This window comes from Tympanuchus pallidicinctus, unplaced genomic scaffold (genome assembly GCF_026119805.1).
Source record: "Tympanuchus pallidicinctus isolate F22 unplaced genomic scaffold, pur_lepc_1.0 scaffold1, whole genome shotgun sequence".
Taxonomy (NCBI): domain Eukaryota; kingdom Metazoa; phylum Chordata; class Aves; order Galliformes; family Phasianidae; genus Tympanuchus; species Tympanuchus pallidicinctus.
The window spans coordinates 80,524,991-80,538,009 of NW_026294618.1; the positions used below are offsets into that span (position 1 = coordinate 80,524,991).

General features: G+C 39.1%; 1 long non-coding RNA gene across 2 annotated transcripts in view; it reads right to left on the reverse strand.

The window, feature by feature from the left end:
• LOC128086990 (uncharacterized) overlaps positions 1–4,903 on the reverse strand; it is a 435,001-nt gene extending 430,098 nt beyond the window's left edge. For both annotated transcript variants that reach the window (XR_008209629.1, XR_008209627.1), the window contains exon 1: positions 4,803–4,903. This is a non-coding gene — a long non-coding RNA (uncharacterized LOC128086990). The remainder of the gene's footprint in view (positions 1–4,802) is intronic.
• Positions 4,904–13,019: the final 8,116 nt, after the last annotated feature.

Genomic DNA, 13,019 nt, shown 5'->3' on the forward strand with positions numbered 1-13,019 from the left:
AAGAGGTGAAGTACGAAAACATTCCAGTGCCCACAGCAGGACTTAAAAACCCCCCATGCAAAGCATTTTCCTGATCCAGCTGGGTGTCAGTGCACAAATTAGATAGACAACCAAAGTAGCAATGCCTGAAAAGGGGAATATTTTCAGAAGAAATTTGTTGTCAGATCGCACATGCTTTCCTACAGCAGTGAAAAGGTTAATTGCATCAGCGCGTGCTACTCCATGGTTACAGCCCTGAAAAGTCATCCTACTACAAAAGCACCTCTATATTTCTTGTAACAGTTTAATCTTTAGGGGAAAAAGTTACTCCCCTGATTTGCAGTAAATTACTGCTCTGGGCAAAACTTTGCTAGAAGAGAAATGTTTCTGTCCATCCACTTTTATCTATCCACAAGATACAATCAGTTGCTGTTGCAGAAAGTCTCCAGAACATCCAGTTACAATTTCAGCCAAGGTTAACTCGCAGTCCCCAGCTCCCCCCGCGGCAGACCCTGGACTTCTGGAGGTGTGGGGCTGCTCAGGAGCACGCTGGTGATTTTCCACTGTCTATGCAGTACACTCACAATGATGTTTCTCAGGTATCTCGATTACATGGCTCAGGATTTTCTAATGCTGCAAATCCATTTCTTCATGATGCAACATGCTTGAAAAAAACCTTTCTTTAGAGAAAGTAGCAGGATCTTACTTCTGAAGTTGTTCTACTTTCTTGTTCAATTTGTACAAAGGAAATAAGTTACGAAAATAACTCTCCTTTCTTCACTCAGATTGCCCTTTTTTTTTTTTGGTAGACGTTCTTTCACATTGACCTGAATTCTCAAAAATCAATGCTCTTTGCTTTTGGTTATACGCAGAGGAAAAAAGGAAAATATTTTATAGGACATATTTAAACAAGAGCGAGTGCAGTATTAAAAAAAAAAAAAAAAAAAAAAAAAAAAGCCAGAATAAACACCATGTGAAAAATCTGAGTCGGTCCTCCTTGGGGAAGGGGAGAAGGAAAAAATGTTATAACCTCCATACAGCCCCCTCCTTCCTATGCCTGCCTTTCACTGCCCACAAGAGCCTCCAGAAATGCAACTTATTATTAAGAAAGCAAACCAGCAAAACCTCATTTCAGCTCATTCTTTCCCATCCCATCCTGATGCCACTGGCTTTTTCCATCCCATTCCCTCTCACCCTGCAGGGCTTTCTGCTTAAATAAATAGTATAAGCAGCCACACTCTTCCTAGTTGTGAAGATAGAACACATTAGTTCAACCCCAGTGCCAGGTCCCCACCTTAAATACTGTCCCAAAAGCATAATGCTCAGGTACATAACTAACCTTGGCTATCATCATCTTTTACCTGGGCAGTTTATATTAATTCCACATGCCTGCAAAGCACCTGCAGAATCTCACAAGCGAGGCTGGCTGTGTAGGGCACTGGCATCATCAACTAAACACAGAGAGAAACTAGCTTGAATTTCATAGGAATGTCTCCATGCCACAAAACTACATGTGACATTTCTGCAAAAGAACTACAGCTAAACAGCTATTTTGTAAGCTTAAATTCACTTATTTTTCCTCATCTGGCACAAAAAGGTTCAGAGAAGGGACTTTCTGCTGCATCTACATGTAGGGAAATTATTTACCAAAAGCAGAGGACCTTCTGGAACCTGTTCAGTGAAGCTTCTCCTCATCCTCACAGAGGCCTTGTATCCATTAACACTTCTTTCCTCAGTTTCCCCAAATCTTCCTTAAACATCACTATTACATTTGAACAATTAGATGGGGCCTTCTTCAGTCCTCTAGCATGAATTAGGAGGAAGGTAACTTAGAAGCATCCTGATGTTTTTCCATATCAAAGCTGAGTGGCTCACAGAATCTGAACGCCCCAGGAGATATACGCATTCAGAAGCATTTTAACTGATCTGTTTTAACCGATCTGAGTCCAGAGTTGCAGTGTAAGACCTAGTTTATTTGTTTATTAAACAGCATTATGATGTCCTGGGAAACTTTAAGTTGCTTATATCCTATGAAGTGATATCACCAAAATGAAACAGCAGGTCATAGTGTCACAGCTGGAAATCTTGAATCCATCATAACAAGACCTCCAAGTTTCCAATTCAAAAAGCTCGGAAGTGCTGATGTATTTTTCCTCCTAAGTGTATTTAGCTTAAGGTTCTGCTTTCTGTGGTTCATTGAGAATAGGATTGATGTTAAGCTAGATAAGATTTCTCCTGGAAACTTCAGCTGTGATGGTGCTGCATATGGAAAGAGTATGAAAAGCTGTAGTATAGTACTGTCTACCCTGGAGGCAGGGTTACTTTGCCACGCTGCCATGACATGGGTTATTTACAAGCTATGGAAACACATGAAATACAGAAACACTATAATGCTGATGACAGGAAGGCATGGACTACGAATGAGTTGTGACATGGTTGGTAACTGCTTGTGACAGAGCATGATTTATGAACTCAAGATAATAGGATCCAGGATACCTGAGGAGAGGATCTTCTAAAATACATAATGTGTTTAAAAGATTTTATCATCAAGGCAAATAATGTGACCACACAAACAGGTGCACGGAAGAGAACCCTTATCGAGAAATCTAATGTTCAACCTTTTTCTATTTGACCAATGGTTTTCAACATTCTTGCATCTTTACAAGTTTACAGACGAGAATAGTAGTAGAAGAACGACGCTGAAGTGGTTTAGATGGACCTAGGGCCTCAAGCCTCCAGGTTTTCCAGAAGATGGATAAACTTGAACAAAAGTGCACCCACTTCAGAAGTACCACTTCCTACAAATACTTCAGCAGAAAAGGAAGTTTAGTCTGTCTAGCATCAGTTGTCTAAATATTTTCTTCTATAACAAAACCATTAATTCAAACTGCTAATAGAGATGATGACTCTACTAGTAGAACTAGCATCCAGCTAGTGTGGAAGCCCAAATCCAGCAGCAGATTTATACCCATATAAAATCCCATGTCTCTTTGTCAACCACAGAATGGTTTAGTTTCCTTCAGTCCCTTCAGCTGACTACAGTTCATTTACAAGATAAGTATTTTCTCAAAGCTCACTCAAGATATGCCTGTGGAGGAGAAAAGAAATAATCACAGTCTTCACACAAAAGAAGTTAGGAAATACTCTGCTATGTATCTTTGGCAGTTTTTCCTCCCCAGATTAGTAAATCCATCCAGGATTAATCAGCTTAACCAGAAAGATTATTTAAACAATGTTAAGATGCAAAATACTGTCTGAGAAATTTTGTTACGATCAGGAGAAATAAAAGTTAAGCAATGAGCATTCTAACTCTTGGCATATAAACTACAAAGCACTATTTCTTAAAGATAAAAGTTACAAGACCAGTTTTTTAGTGCCAACTGTAGGTGCCTGGAGAACAAGGAGTAACCTATTACAGTTTCAGGTAAATCTGATACACGTCTATATCCACATGCTCTAGCCACTTCTTTTAGTCCTATGGCTTATGTCCCAGGGAAACAAAAAGAGGATGAAGGTGGGGGAATTGAAGGTCTCCTTCAAAGAAGTAAAAGGAACACGAAGCAGTCAGGAAGCTCACAAGAATTCACCTAAGAAATTTTGGGCAGATAAAGGGGGAATTAATTCAGTTCTGATTTCAACAGACAGGTTGAAGCAGAAAAAATAACAATAATTTTCCTCTCAGCTCTCTGTATCTGAATTATCAGCACCAGATCTTAGTATATACTGAAAGAGAATTTTGCATATAGAAAACTCCAGAAGGAAAAAATTGTTAAACACTACATTTCCCAATATGTTAACATAGAGTTAATATAAAAACAAAATGTTACTGCTTAAAAACAAACAAAAAAAGATAATGTCTTTCTCCTTCAATACAGTACAACTGAAGTAAAAGAATTAAGTAATAATAAAAGAAACAAATCCATTCCCCTGGCTTAACCCTGGAAGAAAGTTTGTTCATGAACTGCATGGCAGTGTACGACTCTAAAAGCTACCAGGAGGATATGAAATAAAATCTCTTCCCAGCATTTCATGCTCTTCCATATAACGGATTTAAAGAGAAACAAACAAGTCATACAGAATATTGATGAGCCTCTGAACAATCCCTTTTTTCATCGGGATTCAAACTGAGTTGTTCCAAAAGCCGCCTGGAACATGCCTAGCTATTTCTGTTCCTAGCAGTACAGTCATGGAAAGTTTTCCATGTACCACAGCAAGGCCACAGAGCAAACAGTTTATCACTGAGCGCCTGAGCTTGTGCAATAAACAACAAAGAGAGAGTAATACACAGCAAAACCTTGAAAGTTGAAATTTGGACTCTAATTACCTGGTCAGATGCTCTATTGAATGGGTTGTGTAGGATAATTTCTTGTTTAGAGAACAAAAGCCAGTCCTCTTTGTCTGGACTCTAATCTTGGTTTTATAGTGGATTATTATCAGTGCTTTTTCCCTGGAATGCAATTTCTCTGCACAGATTTAAAAGAATAAGTCTTTTTCTATTCCTCTGAGAAAATAGCACATCGTGTATCTGCTCCTGTATAGTTTTTGTCTATATTTGGGATGAAAGGCAACCAGCTCAATTCTCAGCTATGCTTTGGTTTCCTTCAGCTTCCTGGCAAGAAGGCCATACAGAATACCAACAGAATGCCTCCCTATGTAACACTGAATTGGCATTGAGGCTCTTCAGCCTTATTTTCCCCCTTCCCATTCTCCTCCATCCACAGCTTTTAGGGGACAAGCATACAACCTGGCCACCCCTCAGAGATACACCAGGTTTCCCAACCAGAAGTCACGGACCAAACAGATTTTAGCTACAAAGCACATACCTGTATTAATCAGGAGCAAGAGCTAGCAGAGGAGATCCCAGAGTATATCACAGGCATACAGCAACTAAATCTGTTATGGCTCAGAAACATTTCCTGGTAGAATTTGCAGGCAGCTGTGTTAAAGAGCAAATGAGCAATGTCAATCAAGCTCAGTGGTTCCTGCTGTGCTATACTTCACAGCTGAGGACCTGCAAAACTCACAGTTCCCTACAGGGGTGCCTTTCCTAGTCAGATGCAAATGTGGGAACAACAAATTGCTTAAGAGCCGTAGGTTTGATTAAGGTGTAATGATTTTAAATCATTTTAAATCATAAAGAACAGTAAGATTCAGAACATGGTACTTCTGTGACTTTCATAAGAAGTTCAGTACAAATCCAGAGGAAAAAATCAGACAAAGCAAGAATGACTTGCCCCACTTTGTTATCTGCCTTAAAGATATGTAGAGACAAGAAGACCTCATGGTTTCATGCATCTTATTAAAAGTCTTTCCATGTCTTCCTCTAATTTTTCTTTCTATAACAGCTTACTGAAGCACTTTGGGAAGGTCTACTTTATCAGTGTGTGATCACACTATTGCAAATGCAAGACTTTTCCAAAAAAACAGCCCAGAGATGCCGAATGGAAAGTACACTCTGACCAAATATTTACTATTGCTACCAGGGATGGAGTTGAGAGGTGGTGTTTCCATGACGTTTTGTTCCTGTAAAACCAAGAACTGTTCTATAAACTTTGACTGTCACTAGCAATTGCTAAACTCAACACCAGAAGAAAGCAAAGAGATTCAGAAAGAATGAGATTACTTATTCTCAGGGTATCACACATAAATAATACTTATTAGTGAATGTCATTAAAAAATGAATCCTCATAATGACTGTGAGAAGTAACTGATTAAAACAAAAGAGTTTAAATGTAAGAGCAGGGTGATACAGAAACTCAGTGCAAGGTTATCTTGCTCTGTTCTACTCTAAAAGGCATACGTGCATGGCTGTGAGTTTATTTTAAAAAGGATATTCAATATGAATCTGCTAGGAATAATAATCTATAAACCCTAGGTGTTTCCATATCACCCATTGGCCAGAGCTCTCAGAACGATCTATGAGAATCAGTGAATAAAAATATTTTTACTGCCTCTAGACTGCATCAGGTCATTTCTCACCATCTCTTTGAAAGCTGCTAAGAGAAATGTGGAATTAGGTATAAGCAGGCTGGACACGCAGAGAGAGCAAACGGGGACAAGAAATGTGAAATATATGCCATGTTCAGGGCAGCAACAGTGAAAAATTCAAAATAAAGTGTGAAAGTTCAGCACAAGAGATTAAAATAATTCCAGCAGCTGATTTTTTTCTGGCAGAAGTTTCTGTCTCTTAGAAGAAATGTGCAGATAGCCTGAAACAGTTGTCTTCACCCTATTTTCTGTTTCTTTGCACCCTTCTGGGGGTACAAAAAGCCAAAACAGTTTGGCACTGTGTATAATAGTTATGCAGTGTAGCAGCAACAACAGCTTAGTTTTGGGATATATGGAGATTTCTCTTATCCTATACATTATTTTATATACAGTCTGCAATTAACTATCACAAGCATTACAAAACAGAAAATGAAGTCAGAATTGTTGGGGTGGCTTGTTTCTACTCTACTCCTCAGTGCCTCTGCAGAGACACATAATTTATCATGCTGGCCAAAGTACTTTTAAAATTGCTGTTAGTAAAGAGTAAGTCCTACACTGAGATTTGCCTAAGTCTCCCCTGCAGTAACTTAGAAGTGGAGATATTGCATAAAATTTCTTTCATTCTGAAGAACAGGAGACAGCAGCAAGTAAAATATAAAAGAAACATTTTAGATTATAACTTGATTTTAGATGATTCCTACTTGTTACAGCAGCCCATCCCACCTCCAGCTAGAGAACATCACAGTGTTTTAGAGGAGCACTTACTAAAGCATCAATATATTCCCTCAAAAGTAAAGAAAATATATTAAAAATGAATAAGACACAATGATGATATATTTCACAGAGCATCAATTTTTCTTGAACAATTTCCAGACAAGCCTATATGTTCACACATATAATAATTAGCAAGTTTTTGCTAGCATCTGATTTAATGTGACTATAAGCCTCTGAAAGCTACTGTAAAATGCAGACTAGAAAATCCCTGTTTTCTGTTGTTTTGTTGTTGTTATGTTTACCCCCAGGAATTTGCTGTGGTCGAACTCTTCATCACAGACTCACTGTATTATATTTGCTGTAAAAACAAGAAGCCAGTGCCTTCTCCATTTCCTTTTCAAGAACAGTGTTTTATGATGTTTTAATTAATCTCCTTTTAGCTTAACAATTTAACAACTAATTTGAGCATACTTTCATTGCTTTGTTACCCCAACTTCAAAGTCCAAGTAACTGGCCATGAGCATACAAGCCTTGATGCTCATTACGTATCCCTAGGTGGCTTCATTTCTGGATGTATCACTCAACAGCCTCTTTTTTTTTCTTAAGATGGTCTCATAACACATTTATGCTTTAACAAGCACAAAAAGGCTAGAAACTGCAATATCTGCATCAAAAGATCTTGGGGCTCCAAACAAAACAAAAACAGCTTGGGCTCTACCATGCAGTAAAAGCAATGTCGAGACAGCAATGATATTTTCAAGGGACAATTTATAGCAAAACTTACAGTAGTAACAAAAATGTACAAATACCTGCTGTTCATGGCATGGGCTGAGCTCAAGAATGGATGAGAAAGAAGCACTCTCAGATAAGAGTGAGAACCAAGAAGCAACAAATCCAACTGCACAATCTGGTAGCAGTGTAACCAAAGGATTGGAGAAAGCTTTCCACTTTTCTAGTCTCCCAAGAATCAAAAATAATTTGGCAGACACTTGAGGCAGGAAACAAAGAAGTTTTATTTGAGGCCTCAAATGTTATTTATAAAAATGTCTGCTTATAGTAATATTCAATGAGAACCTCATACAATTATGTATTTTTTTAAGACATAACTTCATTGTACCAGAGTTGCCTAACATATTTACATCTGTAATTGACTCTATATATGTATATATGTGTATGTGTGTGTGAGTGTAATTATATAGCTATCTATAAATTAATTTGTTTACTTTTAAAATATATTCCTAATAAACAAAAACATCCTTCTGATTGCACTAGACTGTATGGTTTAAACATTGATCTCTAGAGCACTGACAAACATTATTTTTGTGGGTTTGGAGAGCTGCAAATATTTGCAGTTTACAAATCCCTTCTTGCAGAAAAGCAGTGTCCAGCAATTAAAAACAGGGCCATTCTCTGAGAGTGATTCACTGTAGGTGAGCCATTAGAGAAGCAGAATAGTGGATGGTGGCCACAGCAGCATTTTCCGGAAAGGTTAAAAAAGGAGCCCTGAAAACAAAAATAGGTGGTGTTTAAAACAAACAGTACACTGGCAGCATTCATAGCCTGGCGCTCTGCATTACACCACAGTCCAGATACAGATGAAGTTTTCTCCCTGCGAACAAGAACATGTTCTCAGTCAAAGCGACCTGACGTAAGAGGCCTGATATAAGATGCAGCCTGACCTTGGCAACATGTAATCTTCATGGGAAATCACATCTTGAGAGTGCTCTGCCCTCCTTGCTCCCAAATGGAAGAGACTGGCCACCTGCATGGAGACATGCAGCCAGCCACTAGAGGAGGCCTCCTGGCTAGCACTGGCCACCTCAGGCATTCGCTGAAGCAGGAGGGATTCTGGCAGCATTTTGCATGTCTGAGGGCTGGCTGTTCAATAGCTGTGACTCCGAGCAAGCAACTTCTTTTTGGCCCACATTCAGCACAGCTCAGTGTGCAGAGCCTAACAAACAGCAGTTGATATACAGCTGTGGAAGAACACAGCACCTGAAGGCTTTTATCATAAGCTGTATACCAAGAGATGCACTGCAGGCGTCGAGCAGCCATATAAGGCACAATCCTGGCACTGAGCTGCTGCTCTCACTCAAGACTCCCTCACCTCAAACTGCTGCAGCACAGCTCCTGCCTGTGCAGACTCCCACATACTCTCTGGTTGCACAAGCCTAGGTCTGAGAGCAGGAGCAGATGAACCTGGTAACACAGTAACCAGCTCAACAATCTGAAATGAAAGTAAACAACAACAAGTAAAGGAACAAGTACATCATTCCACCTTCACTCTCACCCTGGTGTCTTTTTGTCAGATGCTCCTAAAAGCAAGCCAATGGCTGCTGCTATCTCTGTAGTCCTCAAAAGGAACAAGTCCATTTCTTCCCACTCCTACAGGGACATAACACAGAACAACCTGTAACACTGATGCTCCTGTGCCCAGAGAGCTGCTCCGGTAGCAGAAGGGCTCCATGCTGAGACCAGCTGGGACTGAATCTGCCTTTGTGCAACCTTTCCTGTCCCAACCTGCCCAGACAAACAGGACCTGAAAAGCTCGTTCTTCTTCCAAGTTCTCATATAAGAGAAGAGCCAGTTTTACAAAACAGACTCAACCAGGATGAATTCTACCCTATCTGCACAGCACAAGTAGGAAAATGTGGTTTACAGAGATGACCAATGCATCCAAGGAAATGTTTCCTGTCATGTTTGTAGGCACTCCCATGTCTCACATTTCTGAAAGGAGAACACTAGCTTTTTTTTCTTTTTTTTTTTTTTCCCCTCTAGATCATCTGTGGAAAAAAGTATGGGTAAATAGGCACTTTCAGCACTGCTTTATTGGACTTGGGAATCTTTTTAGTCAGTGAAATCCAATTAAACATAACTGAAACTTGGTCTCTTTGATCTATCACTGCAACTCCTGCAGCTCACCATCAAACAAAATCAAGTACTAATATAAAACACTAAAGCAAGAAAAGCAGATTTTCTTGTATACGTCTGGTACTAAAATTTGGTCTGACTGAGGAAGAAAAAAGTACTCCACCACTGACAAGAAAACATGATGATCTGTAAAGCAATTTACTTGTTTCTGTGAAAAAATGCCGGTTTGAAACCTGGCTGCAACCATGAGTAGGTAAGCAAGTGTACAATCATCAGGAATCAAGACACAACACTCCTAAGGCTGTGGAGCCTGGCCTTCTAGCTTCAGGTATCAGACACACAGCCTTAAGCCAAGCTGTAAAAATTGCTGTGAGCTCAGCATCCCGTGTTCAGTCCCTTCTGGGAATGACCATACCAGCAATGACAACATATTTACAAGCGGCAGCACAGGAGAGATTAGCCTTGCTCATTAGAGAAGAATAGTAATAATTATGTCTGTGCCCATTCAGGCTGTTTGTGTGGGCACAGACACCGTAAAACTTCCAGTGAAAATGAATTTGTCCTCCTCAAAAACACTTTGTGGTGAAATGAATCTCTGCGTTCTCAGTGTTAACATTGCTGGGGAGGTCCATGTGAATGAGTTTGGCCACAGTAGGAAGAATGCAAAAGAATGTTTTGGATTGTATCAGAAGAGAGGCGTATTTGCAACTCTGCTTACATTTCAAACAAGCAGCCAAAGGGTCTTTATCTCCCACATGAGAGGCAGACAAGGAAAAACTTGTTTATTCAAACTACAAAATTTTATAGATGGTCTGAAGTTGGGAGAAATATTTTAACTAGATGAAACTCAAGTTTCTCTAGTGCTGGGAAAATCCTTTATCTTCTGTGTTTGATCTGGGTGGCTATATGAAAGGACACAGAGGTCTGATTTTGCAATGCATCCAGGCAATCTTTTTCGTGAGTGGCCCAATGCCACAAAACAATTTTAGTCTGCACATGATCCTTTCTGTTGACCAGGTTTCATTCTCATCTATTTATAAACCTGGTTATCCATTTTCTTTCCAAAGCTAGATTCTGCTGGACTGAAGTAAAGCTACTCTGCATTTTTGTGTGCCCCTAAAGATGCTGCCAATACTTCCAGCCTGTCTCACCTGATCATATCCATTGTTTATCCCATTCTATCCCTAGCAGGATCAGAGGGTGCATGTGAGCCAACCCACATCTTATCTGAGATACTCTTCACTGTCCAAATATTTCACTTATGAACTGTCTCCTCCTATGGCCTGAAGTCTTCATTCATGTGTATTGTCTTACTTCACTATTGCCATAATCAATCTGTGAGATTATTTTTATCATTTGTTCCCAATACTAGGTAATTTCAGCATCTTTAGAGAAACGTATCATGTTCCTCTTTGAATTTGTCTGAAAATATTAAAAACCGAAAACATATCACCCATACACAGATAATTTTTTTACTCTTGACTCATGTTTTTCTCTTGATTTCCTCATGTTTTCTGAGTCCTACAGTGAAATAAGTGAGACCTTCTCTATCTCTTTGAAGAGATGAGATGCATGTGTTTGAGTCATGAATTTAAATAATCCAGATTTCTCTATCAGTTCCTTTAATTTTATCTATAGGAAATACATGTTACTATCAGCTAGAATTCTTCTCTCCTATGTGTTAGCTGTGACAGAGACTACATAAGCCATGTGTCACTTGAGATGGTATAGATTCGTGACGTGAAAAGAAAAACAGAGAGAGAAAAGCTCCTCACAATCACTGCAGATTCCTTTATTCATTCATGTTCAAAATGGGCAAAATTGTAGAAGTGCAACTGGAAGAGGAGGATCTTGGAAAAGCTCTCATGGTTCCAGAGACATTCAGGTTCCACCCCTTTATAAATAGTCTATTAGAGAGAAATATCCTCTGTATTATTTCTCAGTCACTTGGATTTAAAAATAATTTTGTTGTGTGTGTATCTTGGGGTGCTGTGTTTTACCACCATCACCAAAAACTTCAGTTATTGGGCTGTTTTAGGGGTCTACCTCATTCTGTTGTATGAGGCAGGAGGTGTTCGGAAGAGCTAATCTGCTGGTAAAGCCTTCTGTTGGAGGAAATGCTAGGGTAGATGGGCATGGATTTGTTGAAACCTACAGACAAAATTCTGAAACTACGAGAAAGTTTAGACCAGAAGAAAATTCTCTGAGTTTATATATAAAAGAATACAAAGATACAAAAAAATATTTATGATTCTTTGCACTGTCTTTACCTCTGCCAGCGCCTGTCTCTGCCCTCTGACACTAAACCTGTATATGCTGGGGGTATTTAAAGTCTCTCCACAAATGCTTCTTAAGGCTCTCAAAGGCCATTTCTTCTACCCAGGCACAAAACTTACAAAACAAATTGTGACTTGACCTGCATACCTTCCCAAAAATCCTACACCTTCTCATCAAGGAAAATCTTGACAGCCACAAGTTTTTTAATTGGTGGCAACTCTTCTGTCTATGCCATGAAGTTAAAACTTAAGATTTAATCTATACATACATATATATTTATTTCTTAAACCTCTTCACAACAGCTTTTAAGGAACCACGTTGATCAGAGATGCTGGATTGATCAACTTGGACATAGAATACCCCTGCAGAATGAGGAGGCATGGGACTGTCCTAGTGCATTACCAACATTCCTAATAATCTGCTGATTTGAGGGAAGATGATTCTCCGTAAACAACCTAGATGCACAAAAATTCTCATTGGAGAAGAGGTGAAATATTGAGTTGGGAAAGGATAAAGGTCAAAACCGCAGCATGTAACTGCCTGACAAAACCATTTGAGGTTTTGTGGTATAAAAGTGACAGGATTCTTTTTCATAAAATAATCACACACTGATACTGATGTAACTATAAAGATCATTATTCCTCTTCTTGACTCAGCAATGACAAATGACCCAGAAAGAAGCATCTAAAGTAATAAGCAAGCATCTAAAATAATAAGCAATGATAGCTTAGTCAGTAGTGGTTGAAAACAGAGCAATTTGAGACCCACAGTATTCCAGCAACAGGTTTGCCACTGAATGTCATTTTTTGTTGCCCCGTGATTCCCTTAAAAGCAGCTATGAAAACCATGTTTCCGTTACTCTCCTCTCACCTCCAAACTTGGATACACTTACTGGGAACTGGAATCAGAGAGGAACTAGTATTAAATGGTTTAGAGCATCAGACTACTTAGGAATTGTAAGCTAACATTAAATTCCTCTGTTCAAAGACTTGATGATAAAAGCTTTAACTTTTTTTAAAACTACAGATTTTCTATGAGCAAAACAGATTGGGCATGCCAGCACTTTCAAGCTGGTTATGTGTGAAACTTGCAGAATTAGTGCCTGAGTTCTAAAACATGCTGTATTTCTTGTCATTGTTTTATCATCTTGTGTTCTTGTAAAGCAATGGAGAGGAACAAGGATTTTGTTT